At 48.3% G+C, this 27,477-nt stretch overlaps 1 protein-coding gene across 2 annotated transcripts in view; it reads left to right on the top strand.

Annotated features, from left to right (window-relative positions):
- Window positions 1-4,386: 4,386 nt before the first annotated feature.
- NAIF1 (nuclear apoptosis inducing factor 1) overlaps window positions 4,387-27,477 on the top strand; it is a 104,255-nt gene continuing 81,164 nt past the window's right edge. Inside the window, exon 1 of one of the 2 annotated variants that reach the window (XM_069609103.1) lies at window positions 4,387-4,521. The gene's annotated coding sequence lies outside the window, so the exon portion shown is untranslated. The remainder of the gene's footprint in view (window positions 4,522-27,477) is intronic. The other variant, XM_069609102.1, reaches the window with a different exon arrangement.

Below are 27,477 nucleotides of genomic sequence, written 5' to 3' on the forward strand. Positions count from 1 at the left end.
CCCTTGGGGCCAGCATGATATTCTCACTGGTTACTGTCTACCTGTGCAAATCAGAGTTTACAGAATGTCAGAACATGTGAGATCCCACATCAAAGGAGAGGTCAACAAGATGCTTGATCTCAGGGTTATATAGCCCTCTACAAGTCCATGGTCTAGTCCAGTTGTTCTAGTACCAAAGGCAGGATCCAAGGAGTTGAGATTCTGTGTGGACTATAGAGCTCTAAATGCAGTCACTAAGACTGATGCCCATCCTTTGCCAAGGACAGATGAGCTGGTGGATAGACTTGATTCAGCCAAGTACCTCAGTACATTTGATCTGACGTCAGGCTATTGACAAATAGCCCTGACATACCATGCCAATGAGAAAACTGCATTCTAAACCTTTTGGACTAAAGAATGCACCTGCTACTTTCCAAAGGATGGTCATACTTGGATGACATTGCAGTGTTCAGCCCCACATGGAAAGAACATATGGATCACTTAGGATATGTTTTGCAGGGTCTTGAGCAGGCCCATCTGACCATAAAGGCAAGCAAATGTCAAATCGGTCAGAGCAAAGTGGTCTACCTTGATCATGAGGTAGGAGGAGGTGAAATAAGGCCATTGCCCAGCAAAGTACAAGCTGTGCAAAACTGGGCCACCCCTACTACTCAAACCCAAGTGAGAGCTTTCCTAGGTCTCACTTGGTACTACAGGAATTTCATAGAGAACTATGGGACCATAGTTTCCCCCTTGAATGTAATCTCCTCTCCAAAATTCCCTAAAAAGGTTAGATGGAATGAGGAGTGCACTCAAGCCTTTGAAAACCTGAAGAAAGCCCGTCGTCAAGCTCCAGTCCTAAGAGCTCCTGATTATCACCAACCCTTCATTGTGCAGAAAGATGCCTCCAATACAAGATGCCTCCAATACAGGTAGAGGTGCAGTCCTTAGTCAACTGGATAAGAAAAGTAGGGAGCACCCCATTTGCTTCATCAGTAGGAAACTGAAAGAACCAGAAACAAGGTGGGCAACCGTAGAGCGTGAATGTTTTGCCATTGTGTGGTCTCTGAAGAAGTTTAGACCATACTTGTATGGATCTACTTTTATGATTCAGATAGACCACCAAATGAAAGGGGAGAACCCAAAACTTCTGAGATGGTCAATCTGCCTGCAAGGGTTTGATTTCACCATTGAGCACAGAGCAGGATGTCACCACCAAAATGCTGATGGTCTCTCTAGGATGTTTTAACCGACTTGAGGTAGAGATTCATCCTGGAGTGCATTAAATCCTCCTGTCCCTTAGTTTGAGGTGGGGGGGGATAGTGTTAGGGAGAATTCTCAGGAATGGCTAATTTCCCTTACCTACTGAGTCCCTCAGCAGCTTTTCTGGATTTCTAGGATTTATTTTGTTCACCTGGTAGGAGGTAAGAGTGTGAGCCCTTTTTCCCACTCTTACATGTGTTTTGCTGTGTTTGTTTAACATTTTTGTGTTCATAGACTGTGGAGCCTCACCTACTCCACAGGAATCCTCTTTTTACTGTGTGTTACACAGCACCTTCAGTGCAGTGACACAGGGTTGTCTTTTAGACTTCCTAACTCAGACTCCATTTTCTGGGACTGACTACTGTCTCCCAGAACATATAAAGTTGCCATTGACTTTAATAGTCTTTTTAAATCCACAGACCCATTCCAAACCCTCTTACATGGAGTACTGGAAAGGGTTAATACTTATCCCTTTTTGTCTGTTTCTCTTGGAGCATTGTTTTGCTCCCTTTTCATCAAGACTTGGCTGGTGGCAGTGGTAAGAACCCTATTTCTCCCACAGCGGTTATTTTAAATAACCTTGGTATTGTTTTAGGCTATCTTGGTAGCCTCGAACTTAAACCTGCTAGACCATATATAAGTTGCTGTATGGTTCTTGCTCGGTTTGTTCTCCACTTCTTTTTGAAAATGTCTTTCTCGTGTTTTTCTCTGCGCGCCAAACCAGGTTTGGTTCCTTTGTTCATTGTTTCTTCGCGGGCTTCTACACAGAAGCCCTCCTTAGGCACATGAAAGTCTGGGTAGGCAGAATGTGAGGGAGGGGTTTTAGGACCCCTGCCATGGGTTCCCTTGGTAACCCAAGTCGCACTCCTGTTTGATTGGCTAGGTGACTGTCTGGCCAGGACAGCCACCCTGCTGTGTGATTGACAGCCAGGCTGTCTGAATGGGGGAAAACTGCATAAAAAGCAATTCTCTGGGTCTGGAAAGGCAGAGTCGCCACTGGAACGAAAGAACCGACGAGGAGCTGACGGAAGAGGACCCCTACTACAACTGAACCGCCCGGTGAAGCCCTGCTGCAGGTCCGAATCCTCGAACTCCAATGACAGAGAAGATCCTCCCGGAATCTTCTTCTCCTGAGCTGGTTGGACCAACTAGTTTGCCCAAACTGCAAGCCAGGACATCCTCCTCTGGTCGAATTCGTTGTACAGAGCTACAGTGGGTCGGATAGCCAGGAAGGTCGGACCCTGCTTGGGTTTCAAGGAGCGCACCTTTTATTTGTTGCTTTGCTCTGCTGCTGGTTTCTTCCCTGGGCAGTGCAGGACCCTCCAGTCTTCCTACTTTATGTCAGTCCGACAGTCACTTCAGGAACTGTGAGCCTGCAGGAACTGCCAGGAACGTCCGCCTCAGCTACAGCTTCTTCTTCATTTAAAGGTACTGTGCAAATCCGGTTGTTGGTTTCGTCCAGCCGCGGTGAAGGTGTGTGAAACTTTTCGCCAATCCGAGGGCTTGTCCTTCTCTACTCTTTAAACTAACTTTTCTGCCGACCAACTTCATCCGGAACTCTTGCCAAAGACTTAACCGCGAACTACCCTGAACTGTGTGATCTTGAGCAAAAGACTTTTGTCCTATTGACTTTGGCCCTAAGCCTATTTGATTTGATTCCATCACTGTAGTTCCTCTTTCTAGATTGCCCTGCTTACTTGCCTGTTGGTGCTGCACAATTTTAGTCTAACTTACTTTTTCCCTCCCTTTTTAAATTGCTGGAGTGCCATTTTGCTCACACTTCACTTTGAGTTTAACTTGTTCAGAATCTATTGGGAGTGGTGTGTTGTATTTAGACTGCTTTACTTTAGTGAAATGTTTTATAACTGAGGTGTAAATAAATGTATATCTTTTTAGTCAGAAACCTTGAGTCAGTGTTTGTTTGAATCATAGTAATTGCTGTCCTTTGTGTAACTACTAGATACTGCTCACTTACTCTTCAGATAAGTCTGGCTGCTCTGCTACTGCTACCACTTTAACTGTGTAGTACAGGCTTGTACCAAAGGTGGAATTGTACTGTCGCTTGTAGTCTTAATTGTGTGTAGTGTTCCCAAAGGGTACTGCATATAATTCTGCCTAACACTCCCTATTAAAATATCCCTCAAATCTCACATGATAGCAAGCAAGTCAACTAGCAATTTGAATTATTCCTGGCCTGTCCCTCTTCCATCATTTGATATGCTGGCATGTGTGAAGTACATAGCTCTCAACTCATCCGCCTTTGGCAGGGGTTACCCGCCAAAAGCCTCTAGACACCCGCCTGTTGTGTGTTACTCGTCAGCCATAGCTCTCAACTCACACGCTTCTGTCGGGTGTCACCCGCCTTTTAAAGGGCTGACTCACCCGCCAAGCCTCCTGGACGCCCATTCATTCCAATGGGCGTCTCACCCACCAAAAACAAAATCGGGTGATTTCACCCGCCTTTGCGACACAAATGTTGAGAGCTAGGCCGTCAGCTCCTCTGTTTCACCCGCCTTGGAGCCGCGAGACTCTGGTGCATACCTCACACAGGCTTAGTCTTACTAAATGAGCCAGTGCAGCAGGCTGTGGCCACAGAAGAAAGCCAACAGCCACAGGGACTGAAGTCTACCTCAGAGTCAGCACTGATAAGCTTCCACTCTCTATGCGGTGTTTATTTAGCCTCAAGGGAGACAGTATGTTTTAGTTTATAAATATAACATGAGATTAATTTGTAACAAAAACACGCCTCCTTGCATTCAGCTGTGTCTCACTTGCCAAACCCTTCAATGGGCTCAATTCCCCCCCCCCCCCCAAAAAAAAATCATGTGTAATTGACCTTGGTGTCAAAAAAGGTGCAGAGCTATGGCATAGACTGGCGTATGGCAAGGAGGATAGCACTGGGGGGTCTTATCACCGACCCCGGCCCCAATTCTGCTCTCAGCAGAAAGTCAGAAGCCCTCCCCCCCCGCAATGGCGGCAGGCATCGCCCACAATAAACATGGCGACCGAAGCGGCCGCGCACAGTGCAGGGGCCTGAAAGAAACATGGCGGACTTCCCACATCTAACATGGCTGCCGCCGCTCGAGGCCACGCCCACGGCCCAGCGCTCGAGGGGATAGCGCTTCTGTCCAATGGGCGCGCGCCGCGCTCACGAGCCTGCCACGTCAGTTCCGCACCGGCGCAAGACGAGGCGGATTCTGGAAGCCATTACGCTGCGCACTTTGCTTGACTCTCGGATGGTGCCGGTGCTACGCCCTTTGCGTACTTTAGTGAGTTGGAGTAAGTCCTGATTTCCTGATCTGTTGCAGCGCCTGCAGAATGCTGTCCCCCGGGGTGGGGGAGGGGGCGGTGTTGCACTCTGCACTGCCCCTCCACAGCACTGCCTGCACAGCACTCCCACTCTCCCACATGCAGCACCCTCTCTCCCACATCAGTTCCAGCCCCACACTCCTCTTCTCCTGCAGCACCAGCTGCAATGCCTCCATGCACAGCAATGCCTGCACAGCACTCCCACTCTCCCACATCCAGCACCCTCTCTCCCACATCTGTTCCAGCCCCACACTCCTCTTCTCCTGCAGCACCAGCTGCAATGCCTCCATGCACAGCAATGCCTGCACAGCACTCCCACTCTCCCACATGCAGCACCCTCTCTCCCAAATCAGTTCCAGCCCCACACTCCTCTTCTCCTGCAGCACCACCTGCAATGCCTCTATGCACAGCAATGCCTGCACAGCACTCCCACTCCTCCAGATGCAGCACCCTCCCTGCACATCAGTTCCAGCCCCACACTCCTCTTCTCCTGCAGCACCACCTGCAATGCCTCTATGCACAGCAATGCCTGCACAGCACTCCCACTCTCCCACATGCAGCAGCCTCCCTGCACATCAGTTCCAGCCCCACACTCCTCTTCTCCTGCAGCACCACCTGCAGTGCCTCCATGCACAGCACTGCCTGCACAGCACTCCCACTCTCCCACATCCAGCACCCTCTCTCCCACATCAGTTCCAGCCCCACACTCCTCTTCTCCTGCAGCACCAGCTGCAATGCCTCCATGCACAGCAATGCCTGCACAGCACTCCCACTCTCCCACATCCAGCACCCTCTCTCCCACATCTGTTCCAGCCCCACACTCCTCTTCTCCTGCAGCACCAGCTGCAATGCCTCCATGCACAGCAATGCCTGCACAGCACTCCCGCTCTCCCACATGCAGCACCCTCTCTCCCACATCAGTTCCAGCCCCACACTCCTCTTCTCCTGCAGCACCAGCTGCAATGCCTCCATGCACAGCAATGCCTGCACAGCACTCCCACTCTCCCACATCCAGCACCCTCTCTCCCACATCTGTTCCAGCCCCACACTCCTCTTCTCCTGCAGCACCAGCTGCAATGCCTCCATGCACAGCAATGCCTGCACAGCACTCCCACTCTCCCACATGCAGCACCCTCTCTCCCAAATCAGTTCCAGCCCCACACTCCTCTTCTCCTGCAGCACCACCTGCAATGCCTCTATGCACAGCAATGCCTGCACAGCACTCCCACTCCTCCAGATGCAGCACCCTCCCTGCACATCAGTTCCAGCCCCACACTCCTCTTCTCCTGCAGCACCACCTGCAGTGCCTCATGCACAGCAATGCCTGCACAGCACTCCCGCTCTCCCACATGCAGCACCCTCCCTGCACATCAGTTCCAGCCCCACACTCCTTCTCCTTTAGCACCACCTGCAGTGCCTCATGCACAGCAATGCCTGCACAGCACTCCCGCTCTCCCACATGCAGCACCCTCCCTGCACATCAGTTCCAGCCCCACACTCCTTCTCCTGCAGCACCACCTGCAGTGCCTCATGCACAGCAATGCCTGCACAGCACTCCCTCTCCCCCACATCAGTTCCAGCCCCACACTCCTCTTCTCCTGCAGCACCACCTGCAATGCCTCCATGCACAGAAATGCCTGCACAGCACTCCCACTCTCCCACATGCAGCACCCTCCCTGCACATCAGTTCCAGCCTCACACTCCTCTTCTCCTGCAGCACCAGCAGCAATGCCTGCACAGCACTCCCACTCTCCCACATGCAGCACCCTCCCTGCACATCAGTTCCAGCCCCACACTCCTTTTCTCCCGCAGCACCACCTGCAATGCCTCATGCACAGCAATGCCTGCACATCACTCCCACTCTCCCAAATGCAGCACCCTCCCTGCACATCAGTTCCAGCCCCACACTCCTCTTCTCCCGCAGCACCACCTGCAATGCCTCATGCACAGCAATGCCTGCACAGCACTCCCACTCTCCCACATGCAGCAGCCTCCCTGCACATCAGTTCCAGCCTCACACTCCTCTTCTCGCACAGCACCAGCTGCAATGTCTCCATGCACAGCACTGCCTGCACAGCACTATCCCAGCCTTCCACATGAAGCACCCTCCCTGCACATCAGTTCCAGCCTCACCCTCCTCTTCTCCCGCAGCACCACCTGCAATGCCTCCATGCACAGCAATGCCTGCACAGCACTCCCACTCTCCCACATGCAGCACCCTCCCTGCACATCAGTTCCAGCCTCACACTCCTCTTCTCCTGCAGCACCACCTGCAATGCCTCCATGCACAGCAATGCCTGCGCAGCACTCCCACTCTCCCACATGCAGCACCCTCCCTGCACATCAGTTCCAGCCCCACACTCCTCTTCTCCCGCAGCACCACCTGCAATGACTCCATGCACAGCACTGCTTACGCAGCACTCTCCCACCCCTCCACATGCAGCACCCTCCATGCACATCAGTTCCAGACCCCCACTCCTCTTCTCACGCAGCACCATCTGCAATGACTCCATGCACAGCACTGCTTACGCAGCACTCTCCCACCCCTCCACATGCAGCACCCTCCCTGCACATCAGTTCCAGCCTCACACTCCTCTTCTCACACAGAACCAGCTGCAATGACTCATGCACAGCACTCGCAGCCTTCCACATGAAGCACCCTCCCTGCACATCAGTTCCAGCCTCACCCTCCTCACGCAGCACCAGCTGCAATGCCTCCAAGCACAGCACTCCCAGCCCTCCCACATGCAGCACCCTCCCCGCACATCAGTTCCAGCCCAGCACTCTTCTCGCGCAGCACCAGCTGCAATGACTCCATGCACAGCACTCTCCCAGCCCTCCACATGCAGCACCCTCCCTGCACATCAGTTCCAGCCTCACACTCCTCTTTTCCCGCTGCACCAGCTGCAATGACTCCATGCACAGCACTCTCCCAGCCCTCCACATGCAGCACCCTCCCTGCACATCAGTTCCAGCCTCACACTCCTCTTCTCTCACAGCACCAGCTGCAATGACTCCATGCACAGCACTGCCTGCACAGCACTCCAACTCTCCCAGCCTTCCACATGCAGCACCGTCCCTGCACATCAGTTCCAGCCTCATACTCTACTTCTTGCGCAGCACCAGCTGCAATGACTCCATGCACAGCACTGTCTGCACAAAACTCGCTCAGCCTTCCACATGCAGCACCCTCCCTGCACATCAGTTCCAGCCTCACACTCCTCTTCTCTCACAGCACCAGCTGCAATGACTCCATGCACAGCACTGCCTGCACAGCACTCCAACTCTCCCAGCCTTCCACATGCAGCACCGTCCCTGCACATCAGTTCCAGCCTCATACTCTACTTCTTGCGCAGCACCAGCTGCAACGACTCCATGCACAGCACTGCCTGCACAACACTCCCATTCTCCCAGCCTTCCACATGTAATGCCCTCCCTGCACATCAGTTCCAGCCTCACACTCCTCTTCTCTCGCAGCACCAGCTGCAATGACTCCATGCACAGCACTGCCTGCACAGCACTTCCACTCTCCCAGCCTTCCACATGCAGCACCCTCCCTGCACATCAGTTCCAGCCTCACACTCCTCTTCTCGCACAGCACCAGCTGCAATTACTCCATGCACAGCACTCCCACTCTCCTAGCCCTCCACATGCAGCACATGCCTGCACATCAGTTCCAGCCCCACACTCCTCTTCTCGCGCAGCATTAGCTGCAATGACTCCATGCACAGCACTGCCTGCAAAGCACTCTCCCAGCCTTCCTCATGCAGCACCCTCCCTGCACATCAGTTCCAGCATCACACTCCTCTTCTCTCGCAGCACCAGCTGCAATGACTCCATGCACAGCACTGCCTGCACAGCACTTCCATTCTCCCAGCCTTCCACATGCATTACCCTCCCCGCACATCAGTTCCAGCCGCACACTCCTCTTCTCTCGCAGCACCAGCTGCAATGACTCCATGCACTGCCTGCACAGCACTCCCACTCTCCCAGTCTTATTGATTTATTTATTTTAATTTTTATAATGCGGCAAAATGCCTGCGGGCCTCAGGGCGCACACAGAACAAAACAAAGACAAACCAGCATAAGAGGCAGAATGAGCGAAGAGTCACAGGGTTATTCGAGGTTGAAGAAGTGGGTCTTTATGGCACGTTTGAACACGGCATAGCTCTGGATCTGCCGTATCCTGGCTGGAAGTGTTTTCCAAAGAAGGGGACCCTGAGCATCAAGAGTAGTACCTCCAAATTTGGCTGTCCTGAATTTAAGATGTTTGAGAGTGATCGCAGAGGAAGAGCGAAGGTTCCTCGCATTAGGTTTGATGCTAATACGGGATGACCGATAGGTGGGACTGCTTAAACTGAGGCATTTGTGGGTCGTGGTGAGCATTTTATGTGTTATGCAGTGTTTGACAGGAAGCCAGTGGAGTTTTTGCCTAAAGGTAGAGATGTGTGTACGACGAGACTGATTGAAAATGTTGCACACGGCATTGTTCTGCGCCACTTGTAAAGATTGGATATTAGAGGCAGTGGTGCCCGCCAGGAGGCTGTTACAATAGTCCAATCTTGAATTTATCAGTGTGGTGGACAAGAGAGCACAGTTCTCTTCCGATATGAATGGTCGAATATATCTTATTCTCTTGTTTATAAGACCGCAGCTAGATTTAATGCTGGAAACATGGGATTTCATGGAGAGTTCTTCATCAAGAACTACTCCTAAGGTCTTGACTTTCTTTTGAACGATAATGGTATTGTTGGCTTTATAGAAACTGGCGTAGTTAGAATCAAGTTTCGCCCGAGTGTTTTTGGATGCCACGATAAGGAGTTTGTTTTTTTTATCGTTCAGGGCAAAAGAATTGCAGGCCATCCAATCTTGTATGGTTTTATATATTTTGTTGATGGTTTCCGTGTCACTGCTGTATGAGCCACTCAACTGTATAACAACCTGAGTGTCATCAGCGTAATTTGTGTATTGCACTCCTAATTTGTTCAAGAGGTCAAGAAGGGGCCGGATGTAAAGATTTAAGAGCATCGGCGATAGACAGGAGCCCTGGGGAACTCTGCATGTCTGAGAGATTGGAGAAGATTGATTATCACCAACGCAGACCCGTACCATTCTGGGACCCAGAAAGGAAACAATCCATTTGGATGCAATCACAGAGCAATTGGTGACCTCTCCGAGCCTTGACACTAGTAAGCTGTGATAAACTAGGTCAAAGGCTGCGGAGAGATCCAATTGCATGAGCAGTGCAGCTTGGTTTTTGTCAGCTATGCTAGCTAGTGTTGATTAGAGATCCAGCATAGCTGTCTCAGTCCCGTGACGAGCTCTATATCCTGACTGACGCGTACCCAAGATGTTGTGTTTTTCAACATGGGCCTGTAGCTGTAAGTAGGCAAGTTTGTCAAGTATCTTGAGGACAACGGGCATGTTGGTTATGGGCCTGTAATTGTCGTTGTTGGCCGGATCAAGGTTTTCCTTTTTCAGTAGAGGAGTGATCCATGCTGACTTTAACAGGTCCGGCACCAGACCCTCATCAAAGGAGAGGTTAACCAGTTTGGTGATCCATGGAAGCAAGGTATCTAAGGACTCCTTAAGAATGTCAGTGGGGCAATCATCAGCAGGACAAGACGTAGCTTTGAGATCCTGTATGATTTTGGATACTTCATCTTCAGGATAGTGTGTGAATGAGAATTGAGGGATAATGTTTTCACAGGTGTTACAATCTATGTACCCTTATATTCCAAAGGTTTGGTGTTCACAGTCCCTACTGCAGATATCAGATAAACAACAAGACAACACTAACCTGGTCCAGTAGGAATTCGTAGAGAAGAATGGAAAGCTCACCTAACCTCCTCTCCCCCTACCGGAGAAACCCAGGTCGAGGAGGGGAAGTCAGGGAAACCCTCATGGGGGAGAAAACCCTGTTGTGCCAGGAACTCGAAAGAAGCGATTGGCGAGTCTTGATTCCCAGGAGTGACTTCGGAAGTTGGACTTGCTATCGCGAACTATCCTGAAGAGAGAAACCGGGTGGTTTTTAGAAAAGGGAAAGATAGCTGCAGTAGGACTCTGGTGAGCGATATACCTTTAAGTCTGAATGTCTGTTGAGGGGGTGTAAGACGGCTTGCACAAAGGTTGTCTTCTGTTCAGCTCGTGGTAGAAAGTAACTCCCTGTCCTTGCTGAAGAGACTGAAGAATGGAGAAAGGTTAGTGATGGAATGAATGAAAGTATGTTGTATGCTGGGGGGGTACGGAACTATACGTACTGCAGAGTGTAGAACCAATGCCTTCGGTGTAAGCGTGTGGAGAGCTGGTAGGGAAGAGGACCAAGAACAGAGGAGTCTGATACTGAGAAAAGGGAGAGACGGTTGTAAGATTACAGACAAGCGGAGTATTCGAAGGGTAAATAGAGCTATCCTAGAATTACTAACTCACGGAGCGTGGCCTCTGAAAGCAGTAGCAACGCGCTGGACCGAAGACGCCGCCGAAGGTAATCCATTCTGCGAGGTTGGGGGCGGAGTCATCCGACACTCTCGGATTCGGAAGGCTGGAGCGCTGCTTTTCCTTGCTACCGCCATGTTGGAGGACGTAGAGGCGATGCATGAAATTCGTCTCCACCTGTGCCAGAAAGTCCATGTGAGCTGCCCCCTAGAGGGAGTTAGCCGCCCCCTAGAGGGAGCGGACGTGACAGTATGCCCCCTCCGAAGGGCGACGAAACCCGGTTTACCAGGATGTAGCCGGTAAAACCTGCCAACCAAACGGGGAGCATGAACCGCTGAGGCGGGTTCCCAAGAACGTTCCGCCTGAGAATATCCCTTCCAGTCTATAAGAAACTGTAGCACCCCTCTTCTATAGCGTGAATCACAGATCGAGGAGACTTCGTATTCCGGTCCTTCACTTGTCAGGACCGGAGGGGGAGTTCCCTTCTTGGACACATGGAATCGGGATTGTACGTCAGGCTTCAACTGAGAAACATGGAATGTAGGGTGTATGCGTTTCCAAGAAAAAGGGAGACGTAACTTGAAAGCAGCCAGACCTTTATTTTCAAGAACCAAAAAGGGTCCAAAGTATCTCGGCGATAATTTTGAAGGTTTCAAACTCTTGGGGAGATATTTACTTGACAACCAGACCTTGTCACCAACTTGAATGGAAGGTGTGGGACTCCGATGTTTGTCGGCTTGTATCTTATAGCGTTCATGAGCATCCTTTAGAGCTACCTGTGCATTTCGATGTCCTTGTTGAATGGAGGTTATTAACCCATCTAAATCCGGATACAAAGTATCCGTGGGAACAGTTGATGCGTACACCTCCGGATGCAATCCAAATGCACTAAAGAAAGGACTAACACGTATGGTGGAATGAACCGCATTATTATAAGCAAATTCTGCTATAGGCAGTAAAGCCTTCCAATTATCTTGTAAAGCTGATATATAACATCTTAGATATGCTTCCAGGGTTTGATTTAAACGTTCAGTCTGGCCGTTGGTCTGAGGGTGGTATCCTGAACTGAGCGCTCTTGAGATCCCTAGTAAACGACAAACATGTTTCCAGTACTGTGACGTGTATTGTGGTCCTCGATCCGAGATAATGACCTCCGGTAGTCCGTGGAGTGAAAAAATGCGTTCCACGAATACCCTGGCCATAACAGGTGCAGATGGAACAGATGGGAGAGGGACGAAATGCGCCAATTTGGTCAAAGAGTCTATTGTCACCATGATGGTATTACAACCCTCTGACCTTGGTAAATCCACGATAAAGTCCGTTGATATTATTTGCCAAGGTTTCGTAGGAATTTGGGTCAGGATAAGTTTGCCAATAGGAGGAATCCTTGGGTTCTTGGTTTGTAGACACACCGGACAAGACGCGACATAGTCCATTACATTGTTGCGAAGTGTCGGCCACCAGAAGTGCCGTTGAATTTGTTCTGTACTATTGAGAGTACCTCTATGCCCGGCTGCCTTGGAGTCATGACACATTTGAAGTACTTCTAATTGTAGTTCTTGATCGGGAAGGTACATCTTGTCTTCCTTGAAAAGAAGACCCCGATCTGCAGTAAGTCCTAGTTCTCGCAGGGTATCGTCCTGATCCAAGTCCAGATTTCTTGTCCTTAGTGCTACCTTTTGAAGAAAAGAATGGACAACAGGCACTGTGACCAGGTTGGGAAACATAGGTTCAGGCTGAAAGGGAGTTCCTTTTCGTGGATTACTGCGGGATAAGGCATCCGCTTTGAGATTAGTCTTGCCCGGTATGAAAGTGAATGTAACCCGGAAGGGTGAAAAAAAATGCGCCCATCTAGCTTGTCTACTATTGTTGGTTTGGGCATATTGCAGTGCTCGGAGGTTGTGATGGTCGGTTCTTATTTCAATAGGAAATAATGCTCCCAAAAGTAAATGACGCCATTCTTCAAAGGCCCTCTTGATCGCGAGCAACTCTTTCTCGAGAACCGTGTAATTTACTTCTGCCTGGGACAGAGTCTTTGATAGGTAAGCAATGGGTCTTTCCAACCCCCTGTCGTCCGGTTGTAACAGAACCGCTCCAATACACTGGTCTGAGGCATCTGATTCCACTATGAATCTGTGAAGCTGATCCGGCATTGCCAAGATAGGAGCTCTAGTAAATAGGGCTTTTAGTTCCTGAAAGGATTCCTGAGTCTCATTTGTCCACCGAAATACAACCCCTTTCTTTAGCAGATGAGTGATGGGATGGGTGAGGGTAGAAAAATGAGGAACGAAGCGCCTGTAGAATTTGCGAAGCCAAGAAATCGCTGTATTTCTTTAACTGACTTGGGGGCTGGCCAATCAAGGATAGCTGACACCTTTGAGGGGTCCATGGAGACTCCTTGTTCGGACAGGATATACCCTAGATATGCCACTTTGTTTTTATGGAATTCGCATTTCTCTAGTTTACAAAAGAGATGGTTCTTCTGTAGTCTGTGTAAGACTTCTTTAACATGAATGACATGGTCTGCAAGGGTGGATGAAAATACCAAAATGTTATCTAAATAGACAATGACAAAATGTAGGGCTATATCTGCAAAAATGCGGTCTTCCATTCGTCTCCTCTTCTTATGCGGATGAGGTGATAAGCACCGCGTAGATCCAGTTTAGTGTAGAGTCTAGCTCCTCTAAGCGCTTCCAAGATATCCGGAATAAGCGGCATGGGATACTTGTCCGGCACTGTGATCTTATTTAACCCTCTGAAGTCAATGCAGGGACGTAACTCGGAACGTGTTTTTCTTTGGAATAAAGAAGAGTGACGCCGCTGCAGGAGAGGTGGATTCCGTGATTAAGCCATTTTCTAGATTTGTCTTCAGATATTCTTTCAGTGCCTCTTTTTCCTTGGCGGACAATATGTACATGCGGCCAAAGGGGAGAGGACAATTCGGAACCAGATCTATACAACAGTCATCTATGCGGTGAGGCAGTAATTCAGTGAATTCTGTCTTTGCAAAGACCTGGTGGAATTCCTGATATTCCTGAGGAAGAGTGTTTACTTCGTTAAGAATCTTATTTGTGACACAAAAAGACTCTTGAGAGTGCTTGCTCTTGGAGGTGGAGGCGACTAAGTTATGGCAATTGTGAACACAATGTTCTGACCCCAAAAAAAGAGTACCAGCTCTCCAGTTAATAAAGGGGTTGTGAAATCTCAGCCATGGCAATCCTAAGATTACAGGATAATGTGCAGTCTTGATTAAATCTAATTTCAGGATTTCTTGATGTGCCGCTATAGTCATCGTGAGAGGAGAAGTGTGGTCTTTTATGGGACCGGAAGTAAGAGGGCTACCGTCCACACTCTCAACCGGGATCATTAATGCCTTGGGTACTTTTGGAATCCCCTGTTTAGTAGCAAATGTGTTGTCTAAAAAATTTCCTGCGGCTCTGCTATCGATAAGTGCGGGCACGTTTTCCAATCTTGTGCTACCCCAGGCTAGCGTAACTTCAAGTACTATCATCTGGTTTTCTGTGGATAGATCTTGTTGAACCCTGGGAATGCTTTGAAGGGAACTAGTAACTCTGGAACCCTGCACCGTCGTTCCCCTTACGGTCGGGCGCTGGCGTTTCCCGCCTTCCTCGGGGGAGTATGGGGACATTCCTTGACCGAGTGAGAGCTCTCTCCACAATACATACAAAGACCCTGAGTACGCCTTCTGGTACGTTCACCCATGGATAACGGGCCTCTCGTATTCCCTATTTGCATCGGCTCCTCGGAAGGAACTGGTCTAATAGGAGACAGGGTATCTTCGGTGGTTCGTCTGCTCTTTCCTTTTTTTCTTTCCTTCTGTCTTTCTTGCAGTCGATAGTCTTAACTGCATAACCAGCGAGATGTATTCCGCCATGTTATATGGACGAGGGGCTCGGGACACCTCGTCCTTTAAATCCTCTGAAAGCCCTCTTCGGAATATGGTCATCAAAGCTTCATCGGCCCATGCCGTGTCAGAAGCTAGTTGCTTAAAGCGTGTGATATAGGAAAGGAGATCCTGACTACCCTGTTTACAATCCAATAACTTTTCCTGTGAGGCAATGGTTATCTCCTGTCTCCCAAACATACTCTTTATGCTGTTAAAAAAAGCAGGGTAGGAATAGAGTATGGGATTGTTACTGGTAACCAAAGGAGTGGCCCAAGCTAACGCAGCCCCTGACATTTGGGCAATCATATGGCCCACCTTGTCTCTATCTGTCGGGGAAAAAGGCTGCCTTAAAGGCGAACTGTACAGAACAGGACTCAAGAAATTCCTTGACTGCATGGGGATTACCATCAAAACGTCCTGTGGGTAATGGGCCAGGAGGTACTTCCGAGCTATGGGCTGCTCGACCCACCTGTTGCCTCAAGCTGGTATTCTCTAGCTTCAATTGCTGGACCTCGGATGACAGGGACTGAACCGCTGCCATTAATTGTTGTATTTGTTGGTCCATAATGGATCCTCTGATTCTATCAATAAAGACTGTGAGGCCGGTATAGTCTTGAAAAAATCGGGCGTTGCTAACTGTTACAATCTATGTACCCTTATATTCCAAAAGTTTGGTGTTCACAGTCCCTACTGCAGATATCAGATAAACAACAAGACAACACTAACCTGGTCCAGTAGGAATTCGTAGAGAAGAATGGAAAGCTCACCTAACCTCCTCTCCCCGCACCGGAGAAACCCAGGTCGAGGAGGGGAAGTCAGGGAAACCCTCGTGGGGGAGAAAACCCTGTTGTGCCAGGAACTCGAAAGAAGCGATGGGCGAGTCTTGATTCCCAGGAGTGACTTCGGAAGTTGGACTTGCTATCGCGAACTATCCTGAAGAGAGAAACCAGGTGGTTTTTAGAAAAGGGAAAGATAGCTGCAGTAGGACTCTGGTGAGCGATATACCTTTAAGTCTGAATGTCTGTTGAGGGGGTGTAAGACGGCTTGCACGAAGGTTGTCTTCTGTTCAGCTCGTGGTAGAAAGTAACTCCCTGTCCTTGCTGAAGAGACTGAAGAATGGAGAAAGGTTAGTGATGGAATGAATGAAAGTATGTTGTATGCTGGGGGGGTACGGAACTATACGTACTGCAGAGTGTAGAACCAATGCCTTCGGTGTAAGCGTGTGGAGAGCTGGTAGGGAAGAGGACCAAGAACAGAGGAGTCTGATACTGAGAAAAGGGAGAGACGGTTGTAAGATTACAGACAAGCGCAGTATTGGAAGGGTAAATAGAGCTATCCTAGAATTACGAACTCACGGAGCGTGGCCTCTGAAAGCAGTAGCAACGCGCTGGACCGAAGACGCCGCCGAAGGTAATCCATTCTGCGAGGTTGGGGGCGGAGTCATCCGACACTCTCGGATTCGGAAGGCTGGAGCGCTGCTTTTCCTTGCTACCGCCATGTTGGAGGACGTAGAGGCGATGGATGAAATTCGTCTCCACCTGTGCCAGAAAGTCCATGTGAGCCGCCCCCTAGAGGGAGTTAGCCGCCCCCTAGAGGGAGCGGACGTGACAACAGGTGTTGGGTGAAGTGGTATCAGTAGTGGATTGTGTAATGGCTACATTATCAAGGGCTTTACTGATTTTTTCTTTATGAGAATCAATCTTGAGTAAAAAGGTGTCATGAATGCCCTGACACCACTTATTATCTTTAATGGTGTTGTTAGTGGGTGGAGGCTGGTTTTGGAATTCCGCTAAGATTTTAAATAACTCCCCAGTGTTGGATTGAGCATTCACGATTCTTTCATTGTAGTGTGTTGCCTTTGCTTTTATAATGAGTTTTTTGTAGTTGAGAGTGTATTTTTTATATTTTGTTAGGGTATTATCATTAGGGTCTTTCCTCCAGGCTCTTTGAAGAGCTCTCTTTTCTTGTGTAGCAGTAAGAATTTTGTCATTGAACCAAGCGTTCTTTGTGGTTTTGGTCTTAATTGCCTTCATTTTCAATGGAGCGAGGTCGTTAACTCCTTCCACATGCAGCTCCCTCCCTGCACATCAGTTCCAGCCTCACACTCCTCTTCTCGCGCAGCACCAGCTGCAATGACCCCATGCACAGCACTGCCTGCACAGCCCTCCCATTCTCCCAGCCTTCCACATGCAGCACCCTCCCCGTACATCAGTTCCAGCCTCACACTCCTCTTCTCGCACAGCACCAGCTGCAATGACCCCATGCACAGCACTGCCTGCACAGCACTCCCACTCTCCCAGCCCTCCACATGCAGCACCCTCCCTGCACATCAGTGCCAGCCCCACACTCCTCTTCTCGCGCAGCACCAGCTGCAATGACCCCATGCACAGCACTGCCTGCACAGCACTCCCACTCTCCCAGCCCTCCACATGCAGCACCCTCCCTGCACATCAGTTCCAGCCTCGCACTCCTCTTCTCGCGCAGCACCAGCTGCAATGACCCCATGCACAGCACTGCCTGCACAGCACTCCCATTCTCCCAGCCTTCCACATGCAGCACCCTCCCTGTACATCAGTTCCAGCCCCACACTCCTCTTCTCGCGCATCACCAGCTGCAATGACTCCATACACAGCACTGCCTACACAGCACCCCACACACATCAGTCCTTCCGCCGCATCCCTTCAATGTTCCCACAAACAGCACTGTACTGCCCCACAGCCCAGGCCTTGCACATTCTTACAAATCCCATCAGACCCGCAGGTCTAGTAACGTAGTTTACCTATTTCATCTAAGAAAAATGCATTTGACGTGGCATGGTTGAAAAATATTTTTAAAGTGTTTTCTGAAAAAATGGTGCATGGCACCATAAGGCAACTTCATGTTTGGAGCATTACTGCCACCCAGAGACCAGCCATGCACAGTGAAGCCTTTATTCAGTTATTAAGACAGTAAGGTCGTGTACCAGGCAAATGGTGCTTGACCTTCATAAAATCCCTGTGACTATGCAAGTGGTGCAAACACCCTGAGAATTCTGCTGCCCGTGGCACAGGAGCTTCACCATACCTGCAGGCGTCACCCGCTCTCTGACCCACCAAGCTCCCAACCCATCCATGTAAATGAATGGGCTTTCACCCGCCAAAAGCAAAATCCAGTGTTTTCACCCGCTGTGGGGTGACAAAACGTTGAGAACTTTGGCTACACTCTCCCTGTGAGTACTCAAAACTATGCCCTTGCCCCCTCTCCACCCAGGTAGAAAAGGGGAGCCTGGCATAAAAAGTCACTTGCCCCTTCTTCAAATGCACACAGCCCACATTTCTTGCTCGCCAAGCGTTGATTACTACTCACCAATGGCTAGTAACGAAATCAGAATTTAAGGCCAGTTGTACCTGGGCTTCTTTCTCTCAAGTTCAACATTTCTAGTATGGAGGAATATGAAAAAATAAACACAGTGATTGCAATTCCGTAGCATCTTTTAATTTATTTCCTTTTGGGTAAAAATAAATATTCTTGTTTTATTAATAATTAAAAACGCCTAAACACATTCGTTTTGTTGAGTTATGAGATCCTCTTTACAAGGCAAAACAGGACTTGCAAAGTTTAAAATAGAACTCCTGTAGAATGGCACAGTAAGATATTTTTTGTGCTCTGACTCACAAACATTATTTAAGTGGTAAAGCTGGGATTGGGAACCAGTCTGTAACTTAAGCACTTGACCAGGTATCTTCTAAGGTCTAGTTGTTATGTGGGTAAAATGATTTTAAAAATAAACTTTTTAGAAAGTGACTTGAAAACCACACACCTTATAATAAAACAACTTGACAAACCTATAACTCATTACAGAAATATGCAAAAAGAGTGATTGTGGCTTCACCCCCCCCCCTTTTTGAATGGAAGAATACAAGTTCCAGAAAAGTCATGTATGTTTGAAATGTCCTTTAGGCTTACACACAAAAATACTTTGATAAGAATATCTGCCTGTAGTCATTGGTTGTTACAGGAATCAATGGGGCAAATAGAAATGCATGTTACCTGACAGTGCCTTACTGGCTTGCAAGCAAAATGGCAAATAGAAATGCATGTTACCTGACAGTGCCTTACTGGCTTGCAAGCAAAATGGCAAATAGAAATGCATGTTAACTGACAGTGCCTTACTGGCTTGCAAGAAAAGCTGCACATAGGCACTGTCAGGTAACATGCATTTATATGTGCAGCTTTTCTTGCAAGCCAGTAAGGCACTGTCAGGTAACATGCATTTCTTACTGGCTTGCAAGAAAAGCTGCACATAGAAATGCATGTTACCTGACAGTGCCTTACTGGCTTGCAAGAAAAGCTGTACATAGAAATGCATGTTACCTGACAGTGTCTTACTGGCTTGCAAGCAAAGCTAAATAGAAATGCATGTTACCTGACAGTGCCTTAATGGCTTGCAAGAAAAGCTGCACATAGAAATGCATGGTACCTGACAGTGCCTTACTGGCTTACAAGCAAAGGGGCAAATAGAAATGCATGTTACCTGACAGTGCCTTACTGGCTTGCAAGCAAAGGGGCAAATAGAAATTCATGTTACCTGACAGTGCCTTACTACTTGCAAGCAACATGGGAAATAGAAATGCATCTTACCTGACAGTGCCTTACTGGCTTGCAAGCAAAGGGGCAAATAGAAATTCATGTTACCTGACAGTGCCTTACTAGCTTGCATGCAAAATGGGAAATAGAAATGCATGTTACCTGACAGTGCCTTACTGGCTTGCAAGCAAAGCTGCACATAGAAATGCATGTTACCTGACAGTGCCTTACTGGCTTGCAAGCAAAGGAGGCAAAAAAGAAATGCATGTTACCTGACAGTGCCTTACTTGCTTGCAAGCAAAGGGGCAAATAGAAATGCATGTTACCTGACAGTGCCTTACTGGCTTGCAAGCAAAGGGGAAAATAGAAATGCATGTTACCTGACAGTGTCTTACTGGCTTGCAAGCAAAGGGGCAAATAGAAATGCATGTTACCTGACAGTGTCTTACTGGCTTGCAAGCAAAGCTGCACATAGAAATGCATGTTACCTGACAGTGCCTTACTGGCTTGCAAGCAAAGCTGCACATAGAAATGCATGTTACCTGACATTGCCTTACTGGCTTGCAAGCAAAGCTGCACATAGAAATGCATGTTACCTGACAGTGTCTTACTGGCTTGCAAGCAAAGCTACACATAGAAATGCATGTTACCTGACAGTGTCTTACTGGCTTGCAAGCAAAGGGGCACATAGAAATGCATGTTACCTGACAGTGTCTTACTGGCTTGCAAGCAAAGGGGCAAATAGAAATGCATGTTACCTGACAGTGTCTTACTGGCTTGCAAGCAAAGGGGCAAATAGAAATTCATGTTACCTGACAGTGCCTTACTAGCTTGCATGCAAAGGGGCAAATAGAAATGCATGTTACCTGACAGTGTCTTACTGGCTTGCAAGCAAAGCTGCACATAGAAATTCATGTTACCTGACAGTGCCTTACTGGCTTGCAAGCAAAGCTGCACATAGAAATTCATGTTACCTGACAGTGCCTTACTGGCTTGCAAGCAAAGCTGCACATAGAAATGCATGTTACCTGACAGTGCCTTTCTGGGTTGCAAGCAAAGCTGCACATAGAAATGCATGTTACCTGACAGTGTCCTACTGGCTTGCAAGCAAAGGGGCAAATAGAAATGCATGTTACCTGGCAGTGCCTTACTGGCTTGCAAGCAAAGCTGCACATAGAAATGCATGTTACCTGACAGTGCCTTACTGGCTTGCAAGCAAAGCTGTGCATAGAAATGCATGTTACCTGACAGTGCCTTACTGGCTTGCAAACAAAGCTGCACATAGAAATGCATGTTACCTGACTGTGCCTTACTGGCTTGCAAGAAAAGTGGCACATAGAAATGCATGTTACCTGACTGTGCCTTGCTGGCTTGCAAGCAAAGGGGCAAATAGAAATGCATGTGGCCACTGTCAGAATGTTGCAATGCTCACTGTTAGTTCAGCATGCCTCATGCTAGGTAATGGCTGCCAATTTGCACTTGGACACAGAGTGCTTCCGTTTTTGGTGTCTCTTTTGCCCACACCCATTCAAGGTTGTGCAACATTGTGCTCCGCAGCTATAGGGTAGAGGCGGTAATGGCATGTTGTCTGGTTATGTCCCTGCTCATACACACATCCTATATCTATGTTCGCAACACCATTGATTAGGTTGAGCATCTTCAATGACTTGAACTCCCAGCTTCTTCTTTGTGTTGTATTCACAAGACTAACTTTCAATACCATCTTTGACCGGTCCTATGCTGTGTGCCTGTCCTGTGTGAAGCAGTCACCCACTGGAGTTTCTGTTCTGTGGTTCAAGATGGTGTATAATCTATGTAGGTTCATTAATTCACATAGTTGCAGGCAAAACTCGCCTACATACTGTCCTTTCAGGCATTTCTTGGATTGGATGAGATATACAACATTGACGATGTGCCACTGTATGTCGATTGCATCTGTATTGGTTGGTTCTTGGGATTGTTACAGCAGGTTTGTTGCAGATGTTTCGGCAGGGCTTGCATCTGGAGATTGTTATAGCAGGTTTGTTGCAGATGTTGGCAGGGCTTGCATCTGGGGATTGTTATAGCAGGATTGTTGCAGATGTTTTGGGAGGGCTTGCATCTGGGGATTGTTATAGCAGGTTTGTTGCAGATGTTTGGCAGGGCTTGTATCTGGGGATTGTTATAGCAGGTTTGTTACAGATGTTTTGGCAGGGCGATTTCATCTGGGGATTGTTATAGCAGGTTTGTTGCAGATGTTTTGGCAGGGCTTGTATCTGGGGATTGTATTGCAGGCTTGTTGATGTTTTGGCAGGGCGATTGCATCTGGGGATTGTTATAGCTGGTTTGTTGCAGTTGGTTTGGCAGGGATTGCATCTGGGGATTGTTATAGCAGGATAGTTGCAGATGTTGGCAGGGCATGGATCTGGAGATTGTTATAGCAGGTTTTTGCAGATGTTTTGGCAGGGCTTGTATCTGGGGATTGTTATAGCAGGTTTGCAGATGTTTTGGCAGGGCGATTGCATCTGGGGATTGTTATAGCAGGTTTGTTGCAGATGTTTTGGCAGGGCGATTGCATCTGGGGATTGTTATAGCAGGTTTGTTGCAGATGTTTTGGCAGGGCGATTGCATCTGGGGATTGTTATAGCAGGTTGGTGCAGATGTTTTGGCAGGGCTTGCATCTGGGGATTGTTACAGCAGGTTTGTTGCAGATGTTTTGGCAGGGCGATTGTATCTGGGGATTGTTATAGCAGGTGTGTGGCAGATGTTTTGGCAGGGCTTGTATCTGGGGATTGTTATAGCAGGTTTGTTGCAGATGTTTTGGCAGGGCGATTGCATCTGGGGATTGTTATAGCAGGGTTGTTAGCAGGGTTGTTGCAGATGTTGGCAGGGCTTGCATCTGGGGATTGTTATAGCAGGTTTGTTGCAGATGTTGGCAGGGCTTGCATCTGGGGATTGTTAGAGCAGTTTTGTTGCAGATGTCGGCAGGGCTTGCACCTGGGGATTGTTATAGCAGGTTTGCTGCAGATGTTTTGGCAGGGCAATTGCATCTGGGGATTGTTATAGCAGGTTCCTGGCAGTTGTTTTGGCAGGGCGATTGTATCTGGGGATTGTTATAGCAGGTTGCCGATGTTTTGGCAGGGCCATTGCATCTGGGGATTGTTATAGCAGGTTTGTTGCAGATGTTTTGGCAGGGCGATTGTATCTGGGGATTGCTATAGTAGGTGTGTTGCAGATGTTTTGGCAGGGCTTGCATCTGGGCATTGTTATAGCAGGTGTGTTACAGATGTTTTGGCAGGGCTTACATCTGGGCATTGTTATAGCAGGTTTGTTGCAGATGTTGGCAGGGCTTGCATCTGGGGATTGTTAGAGCAGGTTTGTTGAAGATGGTTTGGCAGGGCTTGTATCTGGGGATTGTTATAGTAGGTTTGTTGCAGATATTTTGGCAAGGCGATTGCTTCTGGGGATTGTTATAGCAGGTTTGTTGCAGATGTTTTGGCAGGGCGATTGTATCTCGGGATTGTTATAGCGGGTGTGTTGCAGATGTTTTGGCAGGGCTTGCATCTGGGGATTGTTATAGCAGGTTTGTTGCAGATGTTTTGGCAGGGCTTGTATTTGGGGATTGTTATAGCAGGTTTGTTGCAGATGTTGGCAGGGCTTGTATCTGGGGATTGTTATAGCAGGTGTGTTGCAGATGTTTTGGCAGGGCTTGCATCTGGGGATTGTTATAGCAGGTTTGCAGATGTTGGCAGGGCTTGCATCTGGGGATTGTTATAGCAGGTTTGTTGCAGATGTTGGTAGGGCTTGTATCTGGGGATTGTTATAGCAGGTTTGTTGCAGATGTTGGCAGGGCTTGTATCTGGGGATTGTTATAGCAGGTTTGGTGCAGATCTTGGCAGGGCTTGTATCTGGGGATTGTTATAGCAGGTTTGTTGCAGATGTTTTGGCAGGGCGATTGTATCTGGGGATTGTTATAACGGGTTGGTGCAGATGTTTTGGCAGGGCTTGCATCTGGGCATTGTTATAGCAGGATTGGTGCAGATGTTTTGGCAGGGCGATTGTATCTGGGGATTGTTATAGCAGGTGTGTTGCAGATGTTGGCAGGGCCTGTATCCCCTTACATTGTATTGCTGCCTTCCTTCACCTCTGGTTTTTGATCTGGCATAAATGCTAGGGTAAGAATGTCGACTTGCAAGTTAATAGCTAGCCATAAAAAGTCACTTTAATTCTACACATACACACATCACACTATTTATTTTACATGGCAAGAGTCCTTTATCACTAGCCAATGGCTAGGGGCGAGTGCACATTTTGAGCCCTAATAAAAGCAGTTCTTGTTAGCTCCCGTTCAAGGATTTGTGGTTTCTAGGATGCAATTAAAGTCCTTGAAAAGGCCCCTTAGCTCATCCCTGTTGAATTTCAATTGTAGGTCCTTAGCAAATCTATTCAGTTGGGTTTGTTACATGACAATGTATGTTCGTTCTGTGAAAGCAAAAAGAAGATATTGAGGCTGAGTACCCCAAAAGGAAATGCACCAAACGCGGGTTCAAAAGATACGCAGATCTTTATTCTACAACTAAACAGGTTCAAAGGACAAAGCAACAGGTAGCTATCAGGCCCTCAGTTCAACACAGCGAAAACCAGCCCTGTCCGGTGTGCTCAGTGAGTGAGACTGTACATCAGAATAGCCGCACCTTTTGTACAATCCAAAACATGATGTTCAACCCACTTGCAGGTTAATGAATCTCAGATCTAGGGTTCGTGCCGAGTTCATTCCTAATTTATGCATCCATACATTTAGGGGTTATCCTTAATACATTTGCCAACAAGTTACAATAGCAACAGTGTGTCTTCGGATTTCACGTTTAGCCTTTGCACATATCTTTATACAATATAGTAAAACAAGTGTTCACATAAAATGCTCAAACAGCATTGTACACGATATCTGTTCATGGATTAGTATCGTTGGTACAGGTAATCCTTTATACACAGGTCAACGAAGGACAAGGTCTCAGTACATAACCCTAACATTTGGCCTGCGAGCAGTTTACATGTTAACTTGTACACAGAGGTCAAGACGGCCATGTTACATTCAAAACGACACCGTCCACCATTTTAGAACACAGGGTGATTTTAGAGTGAGAATCTAAAATGGAGGATGAACCTAAAATGGCGGCTAACACAGATCTAAGGTCAGGAACTTGCAACGCTGATTAGGCCAATATATATACATACGATCTAGAGGGTATAATATGATTTCCCGTTCAACAGTTCTGTAGTTTCACTGTCTCGTTCATGAATTATTGTGGATTTAAGTTTTTGTTTCGCTTAGGTACTCCCTCTGATTTAACATCCCCTCTGATTTAACATCCCCTCCAGCATAGAATCTCACCTCACAATTCTGGGGCAAGAAGCAGTTTGTATTTGGAGTTGGCACTCTGAGGCGTTGCAATCAGAGGTGGTCCACACACATTATTCCGGGGAAGTCACCACAATAGCTTACAGCCACATGCAGCTTGTCTGCAAAAAGAATATTTTACCGGTCTCTGAAGCCTCAATACATTCTCAAACATACGCAGTTATGTGAATAAAAAAAAATACCTAAACCCCTATTTCTAAATATCACAGAATAAAAACAGTTGTGCAATGCCAAACTCATACATACATACAAAAGTCTAGGGCAGAATTGGTACTTTATCCGGATAAAGGTCTCTCTGGGCCTATATATATATATATATATATATATATGGTGAGAAAAAAAGGAGGAGAGGGGCGCACTCCAGTTCCCTGCACAGTACACCTTCTCAGCCACAGGTGTTCTCCTCCGACCGGTTTCTGTGCCAATACACGTCATCAGGGAGGCTGTCTTAACTTGCAGCTCACAGCAAGTGCAGGTGTTAACACTTAGTGAGGATTGTGCTGCAAGGACTTCTGGTAGCTGTAGTCATCAGGTTTGCAGGGAACAGACTCACACCCAATCCCACAGTGGGGAAAGGGGGGGAGTAGCCTACAGTGAGGCACTCCAAAGTAGGGCATAAATTACCCCGGTGCAGCACCCAACAAGATTTCTGAAGATTCCACCCTTCAGAAAACTTGGAAATATGGTGAGAAAAAAAGGAGGAGAGGGGCGCACTCCAGTTCCCTGCACAGTACACCTTCTCAGCCACAGGTGTTCTCCTCCGACCGGTTTCTGTGCCAATACACGTCATCAGGGAGGCTGTCTTAACTTGCAGCTCACAGCAAGTGCAGGTGTTAACACTTAGTGAGGATTGTGCTGCAAGGACTTCTGGTAGCTGTAGTCATCAGGTTTGCAGGGAACAGACTCACACCCAATCCCACAGTGGGGAAAGGGGGGGAGTAGCCTACAGTGAGGCACTCCAAAGTAGGGCATAAATTACCCCGGTGCAGCACCCAACAAGATTTCTGAAGATTCCACCCTTCAGAAAACTTGGAAATATGGTGAGAAAAAAAGGAGGAGAGGGGCGCACTCCAGTTCCCTGCACAGTACACCTTCTCAGCCACAGGTGTTCTCCTCCGACCGGTTTCTGTGCCAATACACGTCATCAGGGAGGCTGTCTTAACTTGCAGCTCACAGCAAGTGCAGGTGTTAACACTTAGTGAGGATTGTGCTGCAAGGACTTCTGGTAGCTGTAGTCATCAGGTTTGCAGGGAACAGACTCACACCCAATCCCACAGTGGGGAAAGGGGGGGAGTAGCCTACAGTGAGGCACTCCAAAGTAGGGCATAAATTACCCCGGTGCAGCACCCAACAAGATTTCTGAAGATTCCACCCTTCAGAAAACTTGGAAATATGGTGAGAAAAAAAGGAGGAGAGGGGCGCACTCCAGTTCCCTGCACAGTACACCTTCTCAGCCACAGGTGTTCTCCTCCGACCGGTTTCTGTGCCAATACACGTCATCAGGGAGGCTGTCTTAACTTGCAGCTCACAGCAAGTGCAGGTGTTAACACTTGTGCTGCAAGGACTTCTGGTAGCTGTAGTCATCAGGTTTGCAGGGAACAGACTCACACCCAATCCCACAGTGGGGAAAGGGGGGGAGTAGCCTACAGTGAGGCACTCCAAAGTAGGGCATAAATTACCCCGGTGCAGCACCCAACAAGATTTCTGAAGATTCCACCCTTCAGAAAACTTGGAAATATGGTGAGAAAAAAAGGAGGAGAGGGGCGCACTCCAGTTCCCTGCACAGTACACCTTCTCAGCCACAGGTGTTCTCCTCCGACCGGTTTCTGTGCCAATACACGTCATCAGGGAGGCTGTCTTAACTTGCAGCTCACAGCAAGTGCAGGTGTTAACACTTAGTGAGGATTGTGCTGCAAGGACTTCTGGTAGCTGTAGTCATCAGGTTTGCAGGGAACAGACTCACACCCAATCCCACAGTGGGGAAAGGGGGGGAGTAGCCTACAGTGAGGCACTCCAAAGTAGGGCATAAATTACCCCGGTGCAGCACCCAACAAGATTTCTGAAGATTCCACCCTTCAGAAAACTTGGAAATATGGTGAGAAAAAAAGGAGGAGAGGGGCGCACTCCAGTTCCCTGCACAGTACACCTTCTCAGCCACAGGTGTTCTCCTCCGACCGGTTTCTGTGCCAATACACGTCATCAGGGAGGCTGTCTTAACTTGCAGCTCACAGCAAGTGCAGGTGTTAACACTTAGTGAGGATTGTGCTGCAAGGACTTCTGGTAGCTGTAGTCATCAGGTTTGCAGGGAACAGACTCACACCCAATCCCACAGTGGGGAAAGGGGGGGAGTAGCCTACAGTGAGGCACTCCAAAGCTCACCATATTTCCAAGTTTTCTGAAGGGTGGAATCTTCAGAAATCTTGTTGGGTGCTGCACCGGGGTAATTTATGCCCTACTTTGGAGTGCCTCACTGTAGGCTACTCCCCCCCTTTCCCCACTGTGGGATTGGGTGTGAGTCTGTTCCCTGCAAACCTGATGACTACAGCTACCAGAAGTCCTTGCAGCACAATCCTCACTAAGTGTTAACACCTGCACTTGCTGTGAGCTGCAAGTTAAGACA

This window comes from Ambystoma mexicanum, chromosome 8, assembly GCF_040938575.1.
Source record: "Ambystoma mexicanum isolate Mex_15411 chromosome 8, UKY_AmexF1_1, whole genome shotgun sequence".
NCBI classification, from domain to species: domain Eukaryota; kingdom Metazoa; phylum Chordata; class Amphibia; order Caudata; family Ambystomatidae; genus Ambystoma; species Ambystoma mexicanum.